Raw genomic sequence first — 6,000 nt, 5'->3', positions numbered from 1 at the left:
CTGTTTTGAATAAAATTAATTTAAAAACTTTATAAAATATTTTACTAGGTGCAGTGTAAGGTATGAATTGAAGCTGCGCTAGTTTTTTTACCTCATAAAACACATAGAAAAATTGGCAGTAGACAGTTAAAAGCTGTTATTAAACTCAAAATCACTGAGAAGCAAGCTTTTATTTTTAATCTATTCTCCAGTTTCATTGACAGATTTTCCACTTAGAAAAGCGGAAATTTGCACTAATTGCGAATCTGGAATAAATAAAATTGAAAAAAAAACTTATGATAGATATAACTTACGGTTGAAATGGCTGATCAGACAAAATCATGAACACACAAAACCCACGAAAAAATGGGCCGTGTGCAAATAGCTACATTTTTTCCGGCAGAAAAAGAAAAAAAAACAATAAGCAATAAGAAAAAATCATCAGTCTGATATTGCACGTAATGCGCCAAATCGCAACAAAAATCACAAGTCGCAATATAATCAGCGCCGTAGTCGCACCAACGTGTTTCGAGCTTGCCAACGAAGTGTAGGACTTAATACGAAATTTAGAATTGATTATCGCCGCAAAGCGGCGACGAGAGCGTAGCTCGCAAACCGGCGTTTTCGAACCAAAACTTTCATCCTTTGCGAGTTGCTGCTTACTTTAAATTTTGCTAGTTGTTTCTTTCAAGATTTGTTTTTTTTTGTCACGGTAGAAATATTGCAGTAAGATTAGCAATATTTTAGTGAAATGGACAGTTACCACTAATTTGAACCAATTTCAATTTTCGAGAAAAAAAATCAAGCCCATAAAAACTCATTAATCCAGCAAAAAAATAAATTTTCAAAATCAGAAAAAAGCCAACAGCAGCTTGGTTCTAAACAAAATTTAGGTTTAAAAAGTATAATTTAAAAGCTACATACATCAATTATGATTTTGAAAAAAAAAGTATTTTTTCTTATGTTTATTAGAATAATTGAAAAACCTTTGAAATTTTCCTATCAAAATGGAGCGTTTGAAAAAGTCTGACAAAAGGCAGTCCCCAAATTGAGTAAAAACCACCAAGACGGTAAACTTCTGAAAATGAAACCCCTAAAATATACGGTAAAGCAAAAAAAAATATAACCGTAAAAAAAGAGACGCTACAACAGTCTCGCCTAAACAACCGGAAACAAAAAACCTTAATCTAAACGTAGTGAAAAATCTCATTGATAAAAACAACTCTGATCAAAATTCGTAAAAAATCAATTGATTTATTGTTTGTCAAACTTTTCAAAAAAAAGATATCATAAATGGAAACCAAATAGCTTATCAGAAATACAGTAGAGCACGGCGAGATATTATTGAAGTTAATGCATTGCCGCAACTCAATTGAAGACTTTAGAAGATGGCTAAGTGGTTGAATGGAATCAAAACAAAAAAATTAAAATGTTAAAAACGCTGTTCAAAAATGTTAAATATTCGGTGCAACGGTGGAAAAATGGTATTGCCCGAGTGCATTAAAAAGTTGCAGTGCCCGCAAGAAGTCTGATGCCGGAAAATGAATTTTAAAGCTGGCGTACTATAGGATTCCAACCACTTCAAAATTGGACCTCTGAGTCTCCAGTCAATGCCCTCGCAGGTTGCTACTATCGCTTTCTGTCAATAATTTACGGTCTTAAATACTGAAACCAGCAAGAATCAGTGTGAAACTCGACATGTTTTGACTGCCATTTAAAGTCAATGAAAAGGGTTTTTTATTCAAAATTTTTAAAAAACAATCGGAAAAAATCAAACATTTCAGTTGTTCTTTTTCATTTTTCCTCATTTCATTACCCTTCCCTCTATGTTAAATGGAAAATGAAAATTTTTTCAAGTCTCATAGCGCATAAATAAGAGTAATTTGCTTGTCTCAACTCAATTGGAATGATTTAAATTGCAGCTTACGCTTAAATAGCACGAAATATACCGCGCAAAATATTGGCCAAATTGGCAATTTTCAAATCATCATAATTTTTGCGTCACTCTCTTAGAAAGTCGGAACAATTAGTAATAACTTTTTTCTGCAATGCGGTAAATAACGTGTTATTTTTGTGTTTAATATAATTTGAGCAGTATGTGTACAGAAAATGAACAGGCAGCAAGAGCAGCTGACAAACAAAATTGTTATAAAATTTGCGAGTGAAACTTGACAAAGGGAACTATTTTAACGTTCTCTTTGTCAATGGACAAAGTGAACAAGTGGGTTTTTCTACCGTTTTCCCTTTAGTTTTCCGAGACAGCATATTTTGAGAAAAAATGTGTTTTCTTACGTGTCTGTACAAAACAGTCCCATACAAAACAGTCCAATACAAGGCAGTTTGGAAAAGTATGAAAATGAAGGAAAAAACAGTCCAATACAAATTAGTCAGACAAACAGTCCCAAGTAATAATTGTTTTTGATACGAAATTTAGAGCCGGTTATCGCCGCGAAGCGACGACACGCGCACAGGGCGCCCACAGGCGACTATAAACCGGACTGTTTTGTATCGGACAGTTTTTTCCTATATTACATGGTTTTTTGAACTATTTCGTATTGGACTGTTTTGTATGTGACTATTTTGTATACGCACCGTTTTCTAAACGTGTAATTACCATTTTTGCCAAGTTTCAACTGAACCGCGTACCAAATTTCATAACAACTTAACCAAACAAATTAGCAAAGCGAAAAACCGGCAGAAAAAAAAGACGATTGTAAGCATTTTCTGTGCTGATTAAAGAAAAATTCCAAAACGTAAGAAATACGCGATACAAAATGCTAATGACACCAAACATGCTCGTCCATACACTAAACATTCTCGTATCTCAATACACTACATGACGTTTTTTGTGATATGCCACCCATACAATTCATATTTAAAGATCTTTATTTTATGATGACACTTATTTTTTTCTCGAACAGTAGAAAAAATTCTGTGTTTGACTTTTGTTAATTTTTTTTATAGAAAAACTTTATTTTTGTTTGAGGATGAATGCTAATCATAGAATGCAAAATACAATACGTTTTTATATGAAATATGTGGAATCCTTTATATGCGATTTGAATAACTTAGAAAATTATGGAACAGCAAAATAGATAAATATTGATGAATCAGCAATTTTTCAGAAACCTAACATCACTGATTTTGTACCTGATAAGTGAACACTTATCCATGAGCAGGAAAAATTCAAAAATTTTGAGCCAAATTCCGTCCCAGAGATGCCAAAGGGATATCATTGGAAAGCTCTACGTCTGCAGATCTTAATTCTACGCTTGCAATTCAAGTATGTAAATGGCGTAATTTTCAACGTCTCAGGATAATTTATAGCGTAACTGTCTAGTTTTATCAAAAACAAGACAAGCAACAAAAGTTAAATTTTCAAAAATTTGAAGAAACAATATTTTCTTTGCGCTAATTCAGGGTTTTAACATGGCTAAGTTATGCATGATTACCGCTGAGAAGTATAACTATCAAATAACGCTGAATCATCGCTAAACTTTCCATAAAACTGGAACGTCTCTGAACCAGCGATAGCTATCTATCACAGTCAACCCGGGTGGATTTTGTGGAATACGTACGTCACTTTAACATTATCAACAGTACCTCTTCCTCTTCATGTCTTGGGGCTAACCTTTACATAAAAAAGCCACTCTTTTTTCTTCAGCATATTTATTATAACAAATCTGACCAAACAACAAACTACTAACATGGAAAATATTTGCGCAGTTTTAAGGGACGAAAATTATTAAACATCCACAAAACAACACTAAAAAATCTCTATCAATCAACTATGTTGATTCCTTCCGATTCATTCTGTCTCTCTTTTCATTGTTGTAGTGAAGACTCCTTCAATATGTAATCTTCTTTTTGTTACGTCAGAGGGACTTTGTTACCTTCAACACGATCAAAAAATCAGCGCAGCTTCAGCCAAAATCCTCACTCAAATTTCAATGATTAATTGCATGTTTAGTAGCATGAAGATGATATTAGCTGTGCAGATCCAACTTTTTTCTCTCTTTTTTTCTGTTCAGGTACTCCTGAAAAACAGTTTTCCTCGCTTCGTTCTTCCCTTACTCCCACCAGAAATAGAGGCCATACAAAGGGCCGACCCCGTTGTGGCGTGTGGATGGAAAAGGTCGCCAGAACCTCAAACTGGTTTACCAACGAGATTGGAAATAAAGTCACTGGATTAAAAAGATAGATTCTGATTTTGGGTGTTTGAGAGACAAAGAATCTCTTGATAAAAATAAGAATGGGCTAGAGGTTTAGGCGCGCGACTAGCATCTGTAGCGGCTAAGTACAACTGCCTCGATAAAACTGCAACAGGGAACCAATACCTGAGGAAAAACCTGTCAAGGCATCAAATGGATTGCAGATAATGGCAGATCCTTGAGGAGCAATGAGGATGAATGGGAACCCTGGATATGCACACCCTGCCTGACGCTGACGAAATTGGTATAGTCCGCTTTCTCCACTCATGAAGAACCACTGCCAAAGGCAAAAGGCGCCTCCTGCAAAACCACGCAAGAAAATCGAGGTCAGCGGAACAACTGCCACTAGTGCACATTCCCAGTGGCCTAGTTGAAGTGCTCGATATGTAAAGCCAACCTATTAAAATGATGCATCTGTAAACACCATTCCCAAGAGGAAACAACTGTTTCAGGGTAACGCAGGCTTAACTGCATGGGACTGTAAGGACAGCGATTGGAAAAGGCGCCGAAAGTCCAGAGTGCCACAAGCGAGGAAGCTTCCAAATCCAATGCACTCGTAACGCACTAGTGAAAAAGTCCGGACTCGAGCTGCAACCCCCGCACATCAGACGCGACATCTGCAAAACTACATGTCCGGCGAAAACTACCACCTAAATCAGGGTCCAACAATGAAACCACGCAAGGACATCCACAAAAACTAGATAGATCTTGGAAGCTAACTCAACGAAGTGAAAGTTGATATCTGATGCATACCTGCTGTGATCCAGAGCAATAACTCTCCCTGTTTTGAGAACTGCAACCTTGATAAGAACCGATACAAGTTTTTCGTGAGCATTGCCAGAGGAGGAGCAGTTCTCAAAAGGATGCTCAGAGTTGTGGGGTTTCAAAATGAAACAAAAACCAAGGAGTAGCGGGAGTGTGCAATGAAAAAAGCGACTACAATCATCATGATGAAGAGGTCCTACAATCAAGGAGAGCCAGTTTGACATGGAAGCGACGACCACGAGCCAATCATAAATGATGTCAACCTACCAGTGGAGAATAGGAGCAAAGCGACAAAGACAACTAAGTTGGATATGGGGCAACGACTAGTTTGAACGTTTCAATACTTAAGTGGCAGAAACGGTGCAGAAAGATGAAGCCGTCATTGTGATATTGAAAGTGTATGAGTGCTCAATCATCATGGAAAGAGATACTAAACGAACTACAGGTATGCATGTACGCAGGTGCCAAACGAATTGGTCAGAGGAAAGTTGCTCCCAGACATTGGAGAAACCCATGCGCCGGCTACCGATGGGAAAGACACAATCAACCAGGGGCGGATTTAGGGGGGGCTGGGGGGGGGGGGGGTCGGACGCCTTCCCTTCCCTCAAGGATTCGAACCCCTGCCAACCCAAAGGGTCCCCCCTTTGGTACTTTTTAAAAAAACCATTTTTGGTCGACTGACCCTAAAATTTTTCTAAAGGAGCCTTCGGCGCCAATATATACTAATTTTGAGGGGGAGCGCGCGCCAAAAAACGCGTTTTTTTTCGTCAAAATTTTCCAAAAAGTGCCCAAAAACGGCTTTTTTGACCTGTTTTTTCAAAAAATTGCTTGCGGCGCAGAAAATTTGGCCGAAACAAGGTCTTTTTACTGCTTTGGGAGAGCTCGGAAAATCAACCTGATCGACCTAAAAAAAAGGTTGTCGAAAATTTTTTGAAAATCCGCCCCCCCCCCTCGAGAAAATCCTAGATCCGCCCCTGCAATCAACAGAGTATTTTGGACTGTCTGAAAATAAACCACAGAACTGATGAGCGAGACAAAACAGGAA

The sequence above is a fragment of the Symsagittifera roscoffensis genome, chromosome 4, assembly GCF_963678635.1.
Source record: "Symsagittifera roscoffensis chromosome 4, txSymRosc1.1, whole genome shotgun sequence".
Lineage (NCBI taxonomy): Eukaryota > Metazoa > Xenacoelomorpha > Acoela > Convolutidae > Symsagittifera > Symsagittifera roscoffensis.
The sequence above is the reverse complement of the archived record's forward strand: the minus strand, read 5'-3'. Positions refer to the sequence as shown.